General features: G+C 59.7%; 1 pseudogene across 1 annotated transcript in view; it reads right to left on the reverse strand.

Annotated features, from left to right (window-relative positions):
- Window positions 1-297: 297 nt before the first annotated feature.
- LOC147094620 (major vault protein-like) overlaps window positions 298-20663 on the reverse strand; it is a 30193-nt pseudogene continuing 9827 nt past the window's right edge. Inside the window, exons 5-8 of the transcript XR_015074673.1 lie at window positions 17976-18070; window positions 14127-14388; window positions 10933-11058; window positions 298-588 (exon numbers count right to left, since the gene is read on the reverse strand). The product of XR_015074673.1 is annotated as a major vault protein-like (transcript). The remainder of the gene's footprint in view (window positions 589-10932; window positions 11059-14126; window positions 14389-17975; window positions 18071-20663) is intronic.

Below are 20663 nucleotides of genomic sequence, written 5' to 3' on the forward strand. Positions count from 1 at the left end.
AAGTACGGGGATTCTGTCGGGGTGATATATAGTGTGCAAATGAAAACATCTTTCATGCAGAGATGATGCCCCTCTTAATTTTGAGCCATAAGTGGTTTTCGCCCTTTTTTATAAATTTAATGTAATTCCTAAGCTCTGCTTTAATCCAAATCAGTATGCCTCCAGATTCTCTGCCCTGGGTTACTCCTGGCAATTTATTGGAGGGGACCACCAGCTCTGTGTACCCAATGGGACAGCCAGTGTGTCCTTCTCCTCTACACCAGGTTTCCTGTAAAAAGATAATATCTAGATCTTTAATCTCATCTAGGAATCTCACCGTGCCCACTCTCTCTCTCTCTGGCACTCACCGTGCCCACGCTCTCTCTCTCTCTCTCTCTCTCTGGCACGCACCGTGCCCACTCTCTCTCTCTCTCTTTCTCCGGCACTCACCTTGCCACTTTTTATGTCCCGGACGTAGATGCCCTCGTTCTCGTCCAGTGGGATGGCCTCTCGCTGGAACAGAACCTCCACCTCCACCGGAGGCACATATTCCACGGGACCTCGGATCATCCATCGATCTCCCGGCTTACGGGCAATGTCCTTCCCCTCCTAGAGACAGAGTGAGAAAGAGAGAGAGATAGAGTGAGTGAGTGAGGCGAGTGAAAGAGAGGAGGAAGGATAGAGAGAGATTGAGAACATAAGAACATCAGAAATAGGAGCAGGAGTCGGCCATTCGGCCCCTCGAGCCTGCTCTGCCATTCAATAAGATCATGGCTGATCGTCGACCTCAACTCCACTTTCCCGCCCGATCTCCATATCCCTCGATTCCCCTCGAGTCCAAAAATCTATCGATCTCAGCCTTGAATATACTCAACGACTGAGCCTCCACAGCCCTCTGGGGCAGAGAATTCCAAAGATTCACCGCCCTCTGAGTGAAGAAATTCCTCCTCATCTCAGTCCTAAATGGCCGATCCCTTATTCTGAGACTGTGACCCCTGGTTCTAGACTCCCCAGCCAGGGGAAACATCCTCCCTGCATCTACCCTGTCAAGCCCTGTAGGAATTTTGTATGTTTCAATGAGATCACCTCTCATTCTTCTAAACTCTGGAGAATATAGGCCTAGTCTACTCAATCTCTCCTCACAGGACAATCCCCCCATCCCAGGAATCAGTCTGGTGAACCTTCGTTGCACTCCCTCTATGGCAAGTATATCCTTCCTTCGGTAAGGAGACCAAAACTGTACACAATACTCCAGGTGTGGTCTCACCAGGGCCCTATATAATTGCAGTAAGACATCTTTACTCTTATACTCAAATCCTCTTGTAATAAAGGCCAACATACCATTTGCTTTCCTAATTGCTTGCTGTACCTGCATGTTAACTTTCAGTGATTCGTGTACAAGGACACCCAGGTCCCTCTGAACACCAACATTTCCCAATCTCTCACCATTTAAAAAATACTCTGCTTTTCTATTTTTCCCACCAAAGTGGATAACTTCACATTTCTCCACATTATACTCCATTTGTCATGTCCTTGCCTGTGGTGTATGTGCCTTTAAGAGCCCCTGTGTACTGTAATGCCGGTAATGGCCACTCGGGCTATATAAGCCTGTATAGTGTCTTGTATCTGTTAGTTCACCTCCAGACTTTGTTCAGTAAACACCTGTGAAACCAACTCCTGCATTCCGTGTCTCCATTAACACACGGATACAACAGTGGCGACGAATTGGAAACGGACTTACCTGCAATTCGGCAGCACCTCAAGGAGATCGATTCCTCAGACGAAAGTCGAAGAAAAACAAGGAAGAAATTTTTTTTTTAAACTGTGGTTTCACCAGTTGGCCGAGCTGGTGGCAGGTACTGCACGAATCCTTCCTGGGCGTCGGGCTGGGGCTCCATCGGCTGGCTCTGCAGCGGGGCCGAGCAGCGAAGGTGGAGGCAAACGGAGACAGAGGGTGGAGCACTCGGGAGATGGCCGGCGCTGCAAAGCAGGTCGGCGTTCGGACCAAGCAGAGGGAGGGAAAAGTCCCAGAGAGTCCGGCGGGAACGAGTCTCCACCTATTAAAAATACCTATGTAAATAAAAACCGCGGAGAACAGCGTTGTCAGAAGCGGCAGTGGCGGGAAAGCGCGGGAGGCGCCATTTTTTTTCTGCGGGGAAGAAATGAAAGCGCGGGAGGCGCCATTTTTTTTTCAGGATGCCCAAGACTGGCAATATTACTGATTTCGATAGCGATATAGAGGATTGGACCACATATGTGGAAAGAGTGGAGGTATATTGCACAGCAAATGAAATAGAGGATGATAAGGCATCGATACTCCTAAATCTAATGGGCGCAAAGACATACGGGCTGTTACGAAAATTAATCACTCCAGCCAAACCGAAGGACAAGAATTTTAAGGAGATTGTTGATACCCTACAGGAGCACTTAAATCCAACACCGCTGCTGATAGCGGAACGATTCAAATTCTTCAGGAGGAATCAGCACAAGAATGAAAGTAACGCTGATTACCTCACCGAATTAAGGAAGCTATCAAAGCACTGCCAATTCGGGGCAGGACTGGCAGATTCTCTTCGAGACAAATTCGTCTGCGGTCTCCTAAGTGAAGGAACACAGAAAAGGCTACTTTCTGAGAAAGATTTGACACTGGACAAGGCTTTCAGTGTGGCTGTATCATACGAAGCAGCCGCAAGAGGAGCTGCAGAGATACAGCAAAAGCCACAGGACTTCGGCACCCATGAAATGACACAGGGTTTCGAGAGATGTTATCGCTGCGGCAGATCCACCCATGACCAGAGGGACTGCTGGTTCAACGACAAAGCATGCAGGCAATGCGGAAAGATTGGACACATTGCACGTGTATGCCGATCTGGAAACAAAAAATCCACGGACAGGAAAAAAATCAATAAGGAAAAGTACAGAAAGGTACAAATGATGACGGACAGTAGCTCCGAAGACCAGAAGAGCGATAGCGACTCCGGAAACAAGAGACTAAGCTGTCTCAAATTACATAATGTAATTGCCAAAGAAGATTACCAGACCATTTGGGTTACCCTCACGATAGCGGGGTCCCCAGTTAAAATGGAGCTAGATATAGGATCAGCTCTGACCGTCATAAGTCGATGGGATTACGAGCGGCTATTTCCGCATATACATTTGAAAGACACATCCATTATCTTGAAAACATATACGGGGCAGAAAGTATACCCCAAAGGGAAAATAAGGGTGCCTGTTGTATACAACGGCAAGGAAATACAGAAGTTGTATTTATACGTTCTGCAAGATGGTGGTCCACCGCTGTTGGGACGTGAATGGATCAGGAAGATACGTTTAGACTGGCACTCCATTTAGGCACTGACGGTGACCAGCAAAAAAAAAAAATGATGATGTCATACCTGAATGATTAAAAGACATCTTGGCTAACGCCAAGGAAGTGTTTCAACAGGAACTAGGAACCTTGAAAGGCGTCACCGCCTCAATAAAAGTGGAAGATGCGGCAATTCCCAAGTTTTTTAAGGCAAGGCCGGTGCCATATGCAATTCGTCCAGCAGTCGAGGCAGAGCTGGAGAATTTGGAAAAGGCAGGCGTATTATCCAAGATAGATTGGAGCGAGTGGGCAACACCCATCGTCCCGGTCATGAAGAAAACGTTGAATAATGATAAATCTGAAGAACAGAGAAAAATTCGCATCTGTGGGGACTTCGAGGTGACTGTAAACCCGGTCCTTCACACGGTACAGAAGATATTTTCGCCTCACTACCCGGAGGGAAACGTTTCACCAAAATTGACTTGGCACAAGCATATCTACAGATGGAGGTTGAAGAGGCCTCTAAAAAGTATCTCACGATAAATACACACAAAGGCCTGTACCAGTACAATCGACTGGTTTTCGGAGTAGCATCCGCTCCAGCTATCTGGCAAAGAGCTATGGAGCAAGTCCTCCAAGGGATTCCGGGGACTCAATGCTACCGAGACGACATCCTTGTAACAGGAGAAAACGACAACGAGCACCTTGCCAATTTGGAGCAGGTGCTCACTAGGTTGAGAGAACGGGGCCTACGAGCAAATCGCCCCAAGTGCGAATTTTTCCAGAAACAAATATCATATTGTGGCCACATAATTAACGAGGAAGGGTTGCATAAGTCACCTGAAAAAATTGAAGCGGTCATAAAAGCCCCAGCACCTGAAAATGTCTCACAATTAAGGTCGTTCCTGAGATTGATAAATTACTATCATAAATTTTTACCGAACTTGTCAACTCTTCTGCACCCTCTTAACGCACTGCTACAAACGGGAGTAATTTGGAAATGGAGCGAAGACTGTAAACGTGCCTTCCATAAATGCAAAGGCTTGATCACGTCCAGGGAAGTGTTGGCTCATTACAACCCATCACTGCCAATCAGACTGGCGTGCGATGCATCCCCTTACGGTGTAGGAGCAGTATTATCGCATAGATTCCCTGATGGCTCGGAGCGGCCGATAGCTTTTGCGTCACGCTCATTGAACTCAGCTGAGCGTAACTATGCCCAGATCGACAGGAAAGCACTCAGCCTGGTATGGGGAGTGAAGAAATTCAACCATTACCTACACGGACAAAAATTTACCTTGTTGACTGACCATCAACCCCTCGTCTCCATATTCAACCCTAAAAAAGGTGTCCCCATTATGACAGCGCAAAGGCTACAGAGGTGGTCCCTTTTCCTAGGGGCACACCAATATGACATAGAATACAAAGGATCAAAACAGCATGGGAATGCTGACGGTTTATCGCGCCTACCGTTGCCAACGGTAGAAGAGGCACCTACAGTGGACCCAGTCAATGGAGATGTTCCACTCAACCATAGTGGAATGTCTACCAGTAACAAATTCTGCCATTGAAAAGGAAACGAGAAATGACCCGACTCTCTCACGAGTCTACGATTTAACAGTGAAGGGATGGCCAGCACATGGCAAACCACTGTTGCCAGCATTCTCGCAAAGAAGAGAACAGCTGTCAGTGTGCCGAGGAACCTTGATGTGTGGATCCAGAGTGGTGATTCCACCCAAACTCCAGGATAAAGTGCTAAAGGAGCTTCACGAGGGGCATCTGGGTGGAGTGAAAATGAAGAACTTAGCCAGAGCGTTTGTGTGGTGGCCAGGTATCGATGGAGACATCGAAGAAATGACCAAGAGCTGCCTAGGATGCCAGAAGGTCCAAAACGCCCCACCACAAGCCCCTCTACATCCATGGGAGTGGCCCTCATCTCCATGGCAAAGGGTACACATCGACTTTGCTGGTCCATTTATGGACTCAATGTTCTTAATCGCGGTTGATGCACACTCCAAGTGGCCGGAGGTAATAAAGATGTCCTCCACCACCACGGAAAAAACCATCACAGTATTAAGGACCATATTTGCCAGGAATGGGCTGCCTGAACAGATCTGTTCTGATAATGGACCGCAATTTGTGTCCGAAGAATTCAGGAAGTTCTTAAGAAACAATGGGGTTAAGCACTACACGTCCGCCCCATACCATCCCACCACCAATGGATTGGCTGAAAGGTTTGTCCAGACCTTCAAGAAGGCCATAAAGGCCATGGGTAATGAAGACATAAATCTACGGCATAAGGTAGATAACTTCTTGTTTGCATACAGGAATGCAACACATGTGGTTACAAACCAAACTCCCACCATGATGTTCTTCAATAGAAGCCTGAGGTGCCGGCTGGATTTGATCAAGCCAAACATCAGAAGGGACGTAGAGAACTGGCAATTTCAAGGCATGAATGAAAGGCCAACTAGAACCTTCCAGATAAGTCAACAAGTTTTGGCCCGGGACTACCGTACCAAGAAATGGCAGCCTGGAACTATCTGCACACGACTAGGACCGCTGATGTATACCGTGGACATTGGTGAAAGCATAATAAGGCGCCATGCTGACCAGATCATAGAGTCATCCGAAAAGGGACAACCTACACCACAACTCTATACGCCTAATGATGAAGCAGAGATACCCATAGTATCTACCTCTGATCCGGTGATACTGGAACCAGATGAACCCGACACTGGCATTCAAGCCGAATCAACCTTGCCAAAAGAACCTACTACACCACCGAGGCGTTATCCGGACCGAGTCAGGAAGCCTCCAGAGAGACTGACTTATAATTGATTAACTGCAGCAAATGTGTAGATTATTGTTCTTGTAACATGTTAATTAATGATTACTTAAAATGTTATGTACTGGTTGTCTAAAAGGGGAGGAATTGTGGTGTATGTGCCTTTAAGAGCCCGTGTACTGTAATGCCAGTAATGGCCACTCGGGCTATATAAGCCTGTATAGTGTCTTGTATCTGTTAGTTCACCTCCAGACTTTGTTCAGTAAACACCTGTGAAACCAACTCCTGCATTCCGTGTCTCCATTAACACACGGATACAACATTGCCCACTCACTTAGCCTGTCTATATCCCCTTGAAGCCTCCTTGCATCCTCCTCACAACTTACATTCCCACCCAGCTTTGTATCATCAGCAAACTTGGATATATTACATTTGGTCCCCTCATCCAAATCATTGATATAGATTGTGAATAGCTGAGGCCTGATACGCTTATCAATTACTTCATAAAAGGTGATGAGTCGAAGAAGAGATGATGAGTCGAAAGAAGAGATGAATAAGGCTTTTATTAGCTAAGAAGAGACCATGCTTCTTCGTGAGTGACTGAACAAGTCTGAACGAAACCCACACAGTGGTGGGTGGAGTCAGCTGAGGCATGCCTCCATACACAGCGCCACCCAGAGGTGGCAATATACAATACAGTGGTTTACCACATTCACCCCTTGTTTAATGTGAAGTCCGGCGGGGTGAAGGGTACTACAAGTTAAGTCTATCAGGAGGCCTTGTCTGACGTCCTGATCGTCGTGGTGGCGGCGGTGGTGTTACAGCATCCGACGTCGGGTCTGGTGTCTGGGTGGTTGGCGAAGATTCCTGGGGCTTTGGCATGCCGTCTGCAAGGGTTGGGTTGGGAGGGGTGGTGGGGGATAACAGTGGTAAGGGGGATAACGGTGGTAAGGGGGATAACGGTGGTAATTCAGGGGTACCCGAGGGTGCGAGATCTCGTATGGAGACCGTGTCCTCCCGCCCGTCTGGGTATGTCACCCAGGCATACTGGGGGTTGGCGTGTAGGAGGTGCACCCGCTCGACCAGGGGGTCCGTTTTATGCGTCCTCACGTGCCTCCGCAGTAGGACGGGCCCAGGAGAAGTCAACCATGCCGGTAGCGAGGTTCCCGATGTAGACTTCCGGGGGAAAACGAACATTTTCTCATGAGGGGTCGCATTAGTGGCAGTACAAAGCAGTGACCGAATGGAGTGGAGCGCTGCAGGGAGGACCTCCTGCCAGCGGGAGGTCGGAAGGCCCTTAGATTTTAGTGCTAAGAGGACTGCCTTCCAAACCGTCGCGTTCTCCCTTTCCACCTGGCCGTTCCCCCGGGGGTTGTAACTGGTGGTCCTGCTCGTGGCGATACCTCTTGTTAGCAGGTACTGCCGAAGTTCGTCGCTCATGAACGATGAGCCCCTGTCGCTATGTATATAGCTGGGGAACCCGAACAGAGCGAAGATGTCATTCAGACACTTGATGACCGTGGTACTGGTCATGTCTGGGCAAGGGATGGCGAACGGGAAACGGGAGTACTCATCAACTATGTTGAGGAAGTACACATTGCGGTCAGAGGAGGGGAGGGGCCCTTTAAAATCGACGCTCAGGCGTTCGAAGGGGCGGGTGGCCTTGATCAGGCTTGCTCTGTCCGGCCTATAGAAGTGCGGTTTGCACTCGGCGCAGATTTGGCAGCTCTTGGTCATGGTCCTGACCTCCTCGATGGAGTAGGGCAGGTTACGGGATTTGATAAAATGGAAAAACCTGGTGACCCCCGGGTGGCAGAGGTCATTGTGGAGGGACTGCAGCCTATCACTCTGCGCGTTGGCGCATGTACCACGTGATAGGGCATCTGGGGGCTCATTGAGTTTCCCTGGCCGATACAAGATATCATAATTGTAGGTGGAGAGTTCGATTCTCCACCTCAAGATCTTGTCGTTCTTGATTTTACCCCTCTGCTTATTATTAAACATAAAAGCTACTGAACGCTGGTCAGTGAGCAGGGTAAATCGTTTCCCGGCCAGGTAATGCCTCCAGTGACGCACCGCTTCTACAATAGCCTGGGCCTCCTTTTCGACGGAGGAGTGTCTCGTCTCGGGGCCCTGGAGGGTCCTTGAGAAAAAGGCCACGGGTCTGCCCGCCTGGTTAAGGGTCGCGGCTAGGGCGAAGTCGGAGGCATCGCTCTCCACTTGGAAGGGGATGGACTCATCCACCGCGTGCATTGCGGCCTTCGCGATATCGTTCTTGATAAGAGTGAAGGCTGCACACGCCTCTGGTGTCAGGGGGAAGGAGGTGGCTTTGATGAGGGGCCTGGCTTTGTCTGCATAGAGGGGCACCCACTGGGCGTAGTAGGAGAAAAACCCCAGGCATCTCTTCAGTGCTTTTTGGCAGTGGGGAAGGGGTAGCTCCATTAGGGGGCGCATTCTGTCGGGGTCGGGCCCGATGACTCCGTTCTCCACCACGCAGCCGAGGATGGCCAGGCGCTTGGTGTGAAACATACATTTTTCCTTATTGTACGTTAGGTTCAGCCGTTGGTTGCAGACTGTGAGTGGGGGGAGGGGTCCACCGTATGCTAGTGTGACACTCTTAAGGTGGCACTGAAAATCCAACCCTAGCAGGACGGCAGCGCAAAGACGGGGCAGGACTAGCAGTTTAAATTTTTGATATTCAGTGCCCCCTACTGACAGGGTCACCACACAGTAGCCGCTGATGTCCATTGACTGGGACTTGGACGCCATAGAAATGCGATGGTGCGTTGGCAGAATCGTGAGGGAGTGGCTACGTACCGTGTCGGGGTGGACGAAACTCTCTGTGCTCCCGCTGTCGATCAGGCAACTGGTGGCGCGGCCGTTTACCGCGATATCCATCATGGAGCTGGATAGATGGTGAGGGAGGGCTTGATCCAGCGTCACGGAGGCCAGTATGTGGCTTAGTGAGTCACTATAGTCATCCGCCGAGACGGTGGTCGGTTCCGGTGACGAAATGGCGGTTGAGTGCGTTGGATACGATGGCGGCGGATGCCATGCGGCCGGGGGTACACAAAATGGCGGATAAGATGGCTGCTCCCACGGCCCGCACGCTGCGCTGCTGGCTGGCTTCCCCTTGCAGGCGTTAGCGTAATGGCCTTTCTTCCCGCAGCCCGAGCAGGTAGCTGTCTTAGCTGGGCAGTGCGCTCTGGGATGTTTTAACTGGCCACAGAAATAGCATTTTTGGGCCTGGTTACTGGGCATCGAAGCAGTTCTTACCGGAGGCTGCTGTCTCGGTTGGGTCGCTGCAGCGGTTGGTGCCGGGGGCGGCGGTCCCGTGTCCCACGGTTTCGATTGCCATGTCTCGGCGCCATTACGGGGGTATGCCTCGAGGTTTCGGTGGGCCTCCTCTAACGAGAGCGCAAGGGCAATGGCCGTCTTCAGGTCGGGTTCCTTGCTTTCTAGCAGTCTCTGCCGGGTGTGGTCTGACTGGAGGCCCCTGACGAAGGCATCACAGGCGAGTCCCTGCGCGTGCTCCACAGCCGTTACCACTTTACAATCGCAGTCTCTGCAGAGTGCCAGTAGCGCCCGTGCAAATGCCCCTACCGATTCTCCCGGTTGCTGCCTGCGGGATCCCAAGAGGTGTCGGGCGTAAATTGTGTTCACTGGGCGCGTATATTGCCCTTTTAGTAGCTCGAGGGCCGCCACGTACGTATTAGAGTCCCGGATTAGCATATATACTTGATGGCTCACCTGGGCGGTCAAAATTTTCAGTTTGTGATCCTCCTCTGTAACCTGTGAGATTGCGAGGAAGGATTCAAAGCAGCTCAGCCAGTGTTCAAACTTGGCTGATGCACCCACATCTTGAGGGTCGAGGTCCAGGCGTGGTGGTCTGAGGGCTCTCAGCAATGTCTGCTGTATCCGTTGCTGTTGTTGCTCCTCAGGTGTCGCCATTTAACTTTTAGCTAATAAAATTGATACGCTTATCAATTACTTCATAAAAGGTGATGAGTCGAAGAAGAGATGATGAGTCGAAAGAAGAGATGAATAAGGCTTTTATTAGCTAAGAGACCATGCTTCTTCGTGAGTGACTGAACAAGTCTGAACGAAACCCACACAGTGGTGGGTGGAGTCAGCTGAGGCATGCCTCCATACACAGCGCCACCCAGAGGTGGCAATATACAATACAGTGGTTTACCACAAGGCCCAAGCACTGATCCTTGCGGTACCCCACTAGTTACAGCCTGCCAACCCGAAACTGGCCCGCTTACTCCTACTCTCTGTTTTCTGTCCGTTAACCAATCCTCGATCCATGCCAGTATATTACCCCCAATCCCATGAGCCCTAATGTTGTTTAATAACCTCTTGTGTTGCATCTTATCGAATGCCTTCTGAAAATCCAGATACACCACATCCACTGGTTCCCCCTTATCTATTCTGCTAGTTACAACCTCAAAAACTCTCACAGATTCATCAAACATGATTTCTCTTTCATAAATCCATGTTGACTCGGCCCAATCCTATTATTATTTTCTAAGTCCCTGTTACCACGTCCTTAATAATAGATTCTAGCATTTTCCCTGCTCCTGATGTCAGGCTAACTGGTCTGTAGTTCCCCGTTTTCTCTCTCCCTCCTTTCTTAAATAGCGGGGTTACATTTGCTACCTTCCAATCCGCGGGAACCGTTCTAGAAACTATGGAATTTTGGAAAATGAGTGAGAGGAGGATAGAGAGAGAGAGACAGAGGCAGAGGGGGAAGGATAGAGAGAGCGTGAGGGAAGCATGGAGAGGGCGAACAGGACAGTGAGACAGAGAGGCGGAGAAGGGATGACAGCCTCCACCACTTCTGTCACATACTCACCGAGTCTTTGTCGACAAAAGCCTCAAAGGATTTAAGGATCAGTGCTTGCTCCTCCGACAGGACGTAGACACCCTGAATCCCGTCCTCCAACACCTCCACAGGCTGAAGGAAGAAGGACTTCTCACCCTGCGAGGAAATCACACAGAGCCGTTAGAGAGCAACCCACCACAGCAAGAGAAAGTGAAGGGGGACTGTGAGGGGCGGTGCTGAGGGAGCGCCGCACTGTCGGAGGGGCGGTGCTGGGGGAGCGGCGCACTGTCGGAGGGGCGGTGCTGGGGGAGCGGCGCACTGTCGGAGGGGCGGTGCTGGGGGAGCGGCGCACTGTCGGAGGGGCGGTGCTGGGGGAGCGGCGCACTGTCGGAGGGGCGGTGCTGGGGGAGCGGCGCACTGTCGGAGGGGCGGTGCTGAGGGAGCGCCTCACTGTCGGAGGGGCGGTGCTGAGGGAGCGGCGCACTGTCGGAGGGGCGGTGCTGGGGGAGCGGCGCACTGTCGGAGGGGCGGTGCTGGGGGAGCGGCGCACTGTCGGAGGGGCGGTGCTGGGGGAGCGGCGCACTGTCGGAGGGGCGGTGCTGGGGGAGCGGCGCACTGTCGGAGGGGCGGTGCTGGGGGAGCGGCGCACTGTCGGAGGGGCGGTGCTGGGGGAGCGGCGCACTGTCGGAGGGGCGGTGCTGGGGGAGCGGCGCACTGTCGGAGGGGCGGTGCTGAGTGAGCGCCTCACTGTCGGAGGGGCGGTGCTGGGGGAGCGGCGCACTGTCGGAGGGGCGGTGCTGAGGGAGCGCCGCACTGTCGGAGGGGCGGTGCTGGGGGAGCGGCGCACTGTCGGAGGGGCGGTGCTGGGGGAGCGGCGCACTGTCGGAGGGGCGGTGCTGGGGGAGCGGCGCACTGTCGGAGGGGCGGTGCTGGGGGAGCGGCGCACTGTCGGAGGGGCGGTGCTGAGGGAGCGCCTCACTGTCGGAGGGGCGGTGCTGAGGGAGCGGCGCACTGTCGGAGGGGCGGTGCTGAGGGAGCGGCGCACTGTCGGAGGGGCGGTGCTGAGGGAGCGGCGCACTGTCGGAGGGGCGGTGCTGGGGGAGCGGCGCACTGTCGGAGGGGCGGTGCTGGGGGAGCGGCGCACTGTCGGAGGGGCGGTGCTGGGGGAGCGGCGCACTGTCGGGGGGCGGTGCTGGGGGAGCGGCGCACTGTCGGAGGGGCGGTGCTGAGGGAGCGGCGCACTGTCGGAGGGGCGGTGCTGGGGGAGCGCCGCACTGTCGGAGGGGCGGTGCTGGGGGAGCGCCGCACGGTCAGAGGGGCGGTACTGAAGGAGCGCCGCACGGTCGGAGGTGGCGTCTTTCGGATTTGATGTTAAACAAAGGCCCCGTCCGCCACCTCAGGTGGATGTAAGCAATCCCACGGCACTATTTCGAAGAACAAGGGAGTCCTCCCCGATGTTGCAGTTTGTGGGAGCTTGCTGTGCACAAATTGGCTGCGGAGTTTCCCACATTACAACAGTGACTACACTTCAAAAGTACTTCATTGGCTGTAAAACTCTTTGGGACGTCCTGAGGTGGTGAAAGGCGCTATAGAAATGTAAGTCTGTTTTTCTTATCTTTTCGTTTCTGCCCATCTCTATAATGAAGATTCCGTATGTAAACAGGTCACGGTGCAATTACACCATCCGGCCAGTGGCGGTGCTGTAACATGACACCTTTACATAGGAATTTCCATGATAAATGTGGAGGTGGGAAATGATTACGGCGTGCAGACGTAATTGTTACTAATTATGGGTAGACGATTAGCCTCCTCCCCATCACAGCCCCCTCCCCGAAACCCTCCGCCTCCCCACCCTCCCACACAAGCCCCTCCCCCTCACAACCTCCCTTTCTCCCCTTCCCCCTCCTCATCCTCCCCAAATGCCCTCCCCCCTCACCCACTATGTACTTCCCCCACTCCTTCCCTCCCACCCACTGTTACTCCCCACTTCCGCTACCCTCCACTCCCTAACCCCTTTACCTCTCCCTCCGCATCTCTTCCCCACTCCGTACATATCCCTCCCCTGCATCCACTCCATACCTCCTCACTTCTCGCTCCCCCCACTCCTTACCACACCCTTACCTCCCTACTCCTGCACCCCCACACTCCCTCCCTCCCACGCTCCTCACCCCCCACACTCCCTCCCTCCCACGCTCCTCAGCCCCCACTCCCTCCCACCGCTCCTCACCCCCACACTCCCTCCCACGCTCCCTCACCCCCACACTCCCTCCCCATGATCCTCACCCCCCACACTCCCTCCCCCACGATCCTCACCCCCCACACTCCCTCCCCTCCCACGCTCCTGCACCCCCCCACGCTCCCTCCCTCCCACGCTCCCTGCACCCCCACACTCCCTCCCCACGATCCTCACCCCCACACTCCCTCCCTCCCACGCTCCTGCACCCCCACGCTCCCTCCCACGCTCCTGCACCCCTCACACTCCCTCCCATCCCCTCCCTCCCTCCCACGCTCCTCAGCCCCACTCCCTCCCACGCTCCTCACCCCCCACACTCCCTCCCACCCTCCTCACCCCCCACACTCCCTCCCCATGATCCTCACCCCCCACACTCCCTCCCACGCTCCCTCACCCCCACACTCCCTCCCCATGATCCTCACCCCCCACACTCCCTCCCACGCTCCTCACCCCCCACACTCCCTCCCCATGATCCTCACCCCCACGCTCCCTCCCTCCCACGCTCCTCACCCCCACACTCCTCCCCATGATCCTCACCCCCCACACTCCCTCCCCACGCTCCTCACCCCACGCTCCCCTCCCTCCCACGCTCCTGCACCCCCACACTCCCCCTCCCTCGCTCCTGCACCCCCACGCTCCCTCCCTCCTACGCTCCTCACCCCCACGCTCCCTCCCTCCCACGCTCCTGCACCCCCACACTCCCTCCCTCCTGCACCCCCACACTCCCTCCCTCCCACGCTCCTCACCCCCACACTCCCTCCCTCCCACGCTCCTGCACCCCCACACTCCCTCCCTCCCACGCACCTCACCCCCACACTCCCTCCCTCCTGCACCCCCACACTCCCCTCCCTCCCACGCTCCTGCACCCCCCACACTCCCTCCCCTCCTCACCCCACACTCCCTCCCTCCCACGCTCCTCACCCCCACACTCCCTCCCTCCCATGCTCCTCACCCCCACACTCCCTCCCTCCCACGCTCCTCACCCCCACACTCCCTCCCTCCCACGCTCCTCACCTTCACCCACTTTCTTCTGTCCGAGCTGTGGCTTGCCGTTGGCTCCCACTGGGTTCAGGATGACGCAGTATTGGCGGCTGTTCAGGGTGGTGACGGTGACCTCTCCGACCACCTCCTCGTGGACGTTGGGGATGTGAGCCTCTGTGTCGGCCATGGTGATCAGCCATTCCTCGCCCCGTCTTCCTCACCCGGTCCTTGTTGTCCCGAAATGTCTGCAACGCACGCAGGTGGAGAGCGGTCTACGGAAATACCGAGGGGATTCAGCAGCTGTGGACTCGGACGCGGGGGTCCCGCAGCGTCCCCCTCCCACCGGCCCCAGACAAGGGGGGTCCCGGAGCATCCCCCATCCCCTCACCCCCAGACACGGGGGTCCCGGAGCGTGCCCTACCCACCGGCCGCAGACAAGGGGGTCCCGGAGCGTCCCCCTCCCCCCGGGCCCCAGACACGGGGGTCCTGGAGCGTCCCCCTCCCCCCGGCCCCAGACACGGGGGTCCCGGAGCGTCCCCCCCTCCCCCCGGCCCCCAGACACGGGGGTCCCGGAGCGTCCCCCTCCCCCCCGGCCCCAGACACGGGGGTCCCGGAGCGTCCCCCCTCCCCCCGGCCCCAGACATGGGGGTCCTGGAGCGTCCCCCTCCCCCCGGCCCCAGACACGGGGGTCCCGGAAGCGTCCCCCTCCCCCCCGGCCCCCAGACACGGGGGTCCCGGAGCATCCCCCCTCCCCACGGCCCCAGACAAGGGGTGTCCTGGAGCGTCCCCCTCCCCCCCGGCCCCAGACACGGGGGTCCCGCAGCGTCCCCGAGCATCCCCCTCAACCCGGCCCCAGACACAGGGGTCCCGGAGCGTCCCCCACTCCCCGGCCCCAGACACGGAGGTCTCGGAGCGTCCCCCCTCCCTCCGGCCCCCAGACACAGGGGTCCCGGAGCATCCCCCATCCCCTCCCCCGGACACAGGGGTCCCCGGAGTGTGCCCTACCCCACCGGCCGCAGACACGGGTCCCGGAACGTCCCCCTCCCCCCAGACACGGGGGTCTCGGAGCATCCCCCTCACCCCGGCCCCAGACATGGGGGTCCTGGAGCGGCCCCACCCCCCTCCCCCAGACACAGGAGTCTCGGAGCGTTCCTCTCCCCCCGACACGGGGGTCCCAGAGCGTCCCCCTCCCCCCGGCCCCAGACAAGGGGGGGTCCCGGAGCATCCCCCCATCCTCTCCCCCAGACACGGGGGTCCCGGAGCATGTTCTACCCACCGGCCGCAGACACGGGGGTCCCGGAACGTCCCCCTCCCCCCAGACACGGGGGTCCCGGAGCATCCCCCTCACCCCGGCCCCAGACATGGGGGTCCCGGAGCGTCCCCCCCCCGCCCCCGGCCCCAGACAAGGGGGGTCCCGGAGCGTCCCCCCTCCCCCAGACACGGGGGTCTCGGAGCATCCCCCTCCCCCAGACATAGGGGTCCCGGAGCGGCGTCCTCCCCCCAGACACGGGGGTCCCGGAGCGTCCGCCTCCCCCCCCTCCCCCAGACACGGGGGTACCGGAGCGTCCCCCGACCCCCAGACACGGGGGGGGGGGGGGGGGTCCCCGCAGCGTCCCCCCTCCCCCAGACCCAGACACGGCGGTCCCGGAGCGTCCCCCTCCCCCCAGACATGGGGGTCTCGGAGCGTCCCCCCTCCCCCCAGACACGGGGGTCACGGAGCGTCCCCCTCCCCCAGACACGGGGGTCACGGAGCGTCCCCCTCCCCCAGACACGGGGGTCACGGAGCGTCCTCCTACCCCCAGCCCTAGACACGGGGGGTCCCGGAGCGTCCCCCTCCCCCCTCCCCCAGACACAGGGGTCCCGGAGCGTCCCCCTCCCCCCTCCCCCAGACACAGGGGTCCCAGAGCGTCCCCCAATCCCCCCTCAGACACGGGGGGTCTTGGAGCATCCCCCTTCCCCCCAGACACGGGGGGTCCCGGAGCATCCCCCTTCCCCCAGACACGGGGGTCCCGGAGCATCCCCCCTTCCCCCAGACACGGGGGTCCCGGAGCGTCCCCCGACCCCCCAGACACGGGGGTCCCGGAGCATCCCCCTTCCCCCAGACACGGGGGTCCCGGAGCATCCCCCTTCCCCCAGACACGGGGGTCCCGGAGCGTCCCCCTCCCCCAGACACGGGGGTCCCGGAGCATCCCCCTTCCCCCAGACACGGGGGTCCCGGAGCGTCTCCCTCCCCCCGACACGGGGGTCCCGGCGCGTCTCCCTCCCCCCGACACGGGGGTCCCGGAGCGTCCCCCTACCCCAGACACCGGGGTCCCAGAGCGTCCCCCCTCCCTCAGACATGGGGGTCCCGGTAGGTCCCCCTCCCCCCGACATGGGGGTCCCTCAGCGTCCCCCTCCCCCCCCGACACGGGGGTCCCGGAGCGTCCCCCAAACTCCTCCCCCAGACACGGGGGTCCCCGAGCGTCCCCCTCCCCCCGGCCCCAGACACAGGGGTCCCGGAACGTTCCCCTCCCCCAGGCCCCAGACACGGGGGTCCCAGAGCGTCCCCCTCCCCCAGACACCGGGGTTGCCGGAGCATCCCCCACACCCCCGGTCCCAGACACGGGCGTCCCGGAGCGTCCCCCTCTCCCCGGCCCCAGACACGGAGGTCTCGGAGCGTCCCCCTCCCTCCCGGCCCCAGACACGGAGGTCCCGGAGCGTCCCCCTCCCCCCGGCACCAGACACAGGGGTCCCGGAGCGTCCCCCACCCCCCGACACGGGGGTCCCTGAGCGTCCCCCTCCCCCCGGCCCCAGACACAGGGGTCCCGGAACGTTCCCCTCCCCCAGGCCCCAGACACGGGGGTCCCAGAGCGTCCCCCTCCCCCAGACACCGGGGTTGCCGGAGCATCCCCCACACCCCCGGTCCCAGACACGGGGGTCCCGGAGCGTCCCCCTCTCCCCGGCCCCAGACACGGAGGTCTCGGAGCGTCCCCCTCCCTCCCGGCCCCAGACACGGGGGTCCCGGAGCGTCCCCCTCCCCCCGGCACCAGACACAGGGGTACCGGAGCGTCCCCCCCTCCCCCCGGCACCAGACACAGGGGTCCCGGAGCGTCCCCCACCCCCCGGCCCCAGACACTGGGGTCCCGGAGCATCCCCCTCCCCCCCGGCCCCAGACACGGGGGTCCCGGAGCGTCCTCCTCCCCCCGGCCCCAGACACGGGGGTCCCGGAGCGTCCCCCACCCCCCAGCCCCAGACACGGGGGCCCCACAGCGTCCTCCTCCCCCCAGCCCCAGACACGGGGGTCCCGGAGCGTCCCCCACCCCCCAGCCCCAGACACGGGGGCCCCACAGCGTCACCCTCCCCCAGACACCGGGGTCGCCGGAGCGTCCCCCACCTCCAGACACAGGGGTCCCGGAGCGTCCCCCTCCCCCCGGCCCCAGATACGGCGATCCCGGAGCGTCCCCCTCGCCCCGACCCCAGACACGGGGGTCCCAGAGCGTCCCCCTCCCCCAGACACCGGGGTCGCCGGAGCATCCCCCACCGCCCCGGCCCTAGACACGGGGGTCCCGGAACGTCCCCTTCCCAAACCAGGGGTCCTGGCCCCCTCCTCCTAGACCAGGTGTCCCTGGACCCCCAACTGCCCCAAACCAGGGGTCCTGGCCCCCTCCTCCTAGACCAGGTGTCCCTGGACCCCCAACTGCCCCAAACCAGGGGTCCTGGCCCCCTCCTCCCTCCCCACCCTCCTCCCACTAGACGTGTGGTCCTGGGACCCCCCAACTCTCTTACACGTAGAGTCCTAGCCGCCCTCCCACAAGATCAGGGGCTCTGTCCCCCCGACCCCTCCCTGCGACTTCCCCCGCAACCCCCACCGGTTACACACCTTCTCCGTCAGCACGTAAGCATTCACCACGTACACCACCTCCTCGTACGCGCCGGGGAGATACGCCCCCACCTTCCGCACCAGCCACTCCTCGCCTGTGGGGGCAACAAGGACCAACAGTCAGTGCCCGCGGGAACCCGTACCCCGGGGAGAGTCAGCGCCCGCGGGGACCCGTACCCCCGGGGAGAGTCAGCGCCCGCGGGGACCGTACCCCGGGGAGAGTCGGCGCCCGTGGGAACCCGTACCCCGGGGAGAGACGGCGCCCGCGGGGACCCGTACCCCGGGGAGAGTCAGCGCCCGCGGGGACCCGTACCCCAGGGAGAGTCGGCGCCCGTGGGAACCCGTACCCCGGGGAGAGACGGCGCCCGCGGGGACCCGTACCCCGGGAGAGTCAGCGCCCGCGGGGACCCGTACCCCAGGGAGAGTCGGCGCCCGTGGGAACCCGTACCCCGGGGAGAGACGGCGCCCCGCGGGGACCCGTACCCCGGGGAGAGTCGGTGCCTGCGGGGACCCGTACCCCCGGGGAGAGTCGGCGCCCGTACCCCGGGGTGAGTCGGCGCCCGTCGGGACCCCGTACCCCGGGGAGAGTCGGTGCCCGCGGGGGACCCATAACCCGGGGAGATTCGGTGCCCCGCGGGGACCCGTACCCTGGGGAGAGTCGGCGCCCCGCGGGGACCCGTACCCCGGGGAGAGTCGGGCGCCCGTGGGGGACCCGTACCCCGGGGAGAGTCGGTGCCCGCGAGACCCGTACCCCGGGGGGAGAGTCGGTGCCCGCGGGGACGCGTACCCCAGGGAGATTCGGTGCCTGTGGGACCCGTACCCCGGGGAGAGTCGGCGCCCGCGGGGACCCGTACCCCGGGGAGAGTCGGTGCCCCGTGGGGACCCGTACCCCGGGGAGAGTCGGTGCCCGTGGGGACCCGTACCCCGGGAGAGTCGGTGCCCGCGGGGACCTGTACACCGGGGAGAGTCGGCGCCCGTGGGGACCCGTACCCAGGGAGAGTCGGTGCTCACGGGGACCCGTACCCAGGGGAGAGTCGGCGCCCGTGGGGACCCGTACCCAGGGGAGAGTCGGCGCCCGTGGGGACCCGTACCCCGGGGAGAGTCGGAGCCCGCGGGGGACCCGTACCCAGGGGAGAGTCGGCGCCCGTGGGGACCCGTACCCCGGGGAGAGTCGGTGCCCGTGGGGACCCGTACCCCGGGGAGAGTCGGCGCCCGTGGGGACCCGTACCCCGGGGAGAGTCGGCGCCCGCGGGGACCTGTACACCGGGGAGAGTCGGCGCCCGTGGGGACCGTACCCCGGGGAGAGTCGGCGCCTGTGGGCACCCGTACCCTGGGGAGAGTCGGTGCCGCGGGGGACCCGGACCCCGGGGAGAGTCGGCGCCCGCGGGAACCCGTACCCCGGGGAGAGTCGGTGCCCGCGGGGACCCGTAACCCGGGGAGAGTCGGTGCCCGCGGGGACCCGTAACCCGGGGAGAGTCTGTGCCCACGGGGACCCGTACCCCGGGGAGAGTCAGTGCCCGCGGGGACCCGCACCCCGGGGAGAGTCCGTGCCCGCGGGAACCCGTACCCCGGGGAGAGTCGGTGCCCGCGGGGACCCGTAACCCGGGGAGAGTCGGTGCCCGCGGGGACCCGTACCCCGGGGAGAGTCTGTGCCCACGGGGACCCGTACCCCGGGGAGAGTTTGTGCCAGTGCATGCGCAGTTTTTCAGACTGTAAAGTTGACTGCCATGTTCCGTGCCATTCACAACTCCTCAGATAATGAAGCAGTCCATGCCAGCATGCAACAAGACCTGGACGACGTTCAGTCTTGGGCTGATAAGTGGCAGGTAGCATTCGTGCCACAGAAGTGCCAGGCAATGACTATCTCCAAGCGAGAGTCTAACCACTGCCCCTTGACATTCAATGGCATTACCATCGCCGAATCCCCCACCATTAACATCCTGGGGGCCACCATTGACCAGAAACTTAACTGGACCAGCCACATAAATACTGTGGCAACAAGAGCAGGTCAGAGGCTGGGTATTCTGCGGTGAGTGTCTCACCTCCTGACTCCCCAAAGCCTTTCCACCATCTACAAGGCACAAGTCAGGAGTGTGATGGAATACTCTCCACTTGCCTGGATGAGTGCAGCTCCAACAACACAAGAAGCTCGACACCATCCGGGACAAAGCAGCCCGCTTGATTGGCACCCCATCCACCACCTTCAACATTCACTCCCTCCACCACCGGCGCACCGTGGCTGCAGTGTGTACCATCTACAAGATGCACTGCAGCAACTCGCTAAGGCTTCTTCAGCAGCACCTCCCAAACCCGCGACCTCCACCACCTAGAAGGACAAGGGCAGCAGGCGCATGGGAACACCACCACCTCCAAGTTCCCCTCCGAGTCACACACCATCCTGACTTAGAAATATATCGCCGATCCTTCATCGTCGCTGGGTCAAAATCCTGGAACTCCCTCCCTAACAGCTCCGTGGGAGTACCGTCACCACACGGACTGCAGCGGTTCAAGAAGGCGGCTCACCACCACCTTCTCAAGGGCAATTAGGGATGGGCAATAAATGCTGACGTTGCCAGCGACGCCCACATCCCATAAACAAATAAAAAATGACGCGGCCTGCGCCGAGAGCTCCAGCCCGCGCCAGAGCTCCAGCCCGCCACGCAGCCTGCGCCAGAGCTCCAGCCCGCC

The sequence above is a fragment of the Somniosus microcephalus genome, unplaced genomic scaffold (assembly GCF_052327205.1).
Source record: "Somniosus microcephalus isolate GS21.2 unplaced genomic scaffold, FLI_Smic_1.0 unresolved_chr1, whole genome shotgun sequence".
Classification (NCBI taxonomy): Eukaryota; Metazoa; Chordata; class Chondrichthyes; order Squaliformes; family Somniosidae; genus Somniosus; species Somniosus microcephalus.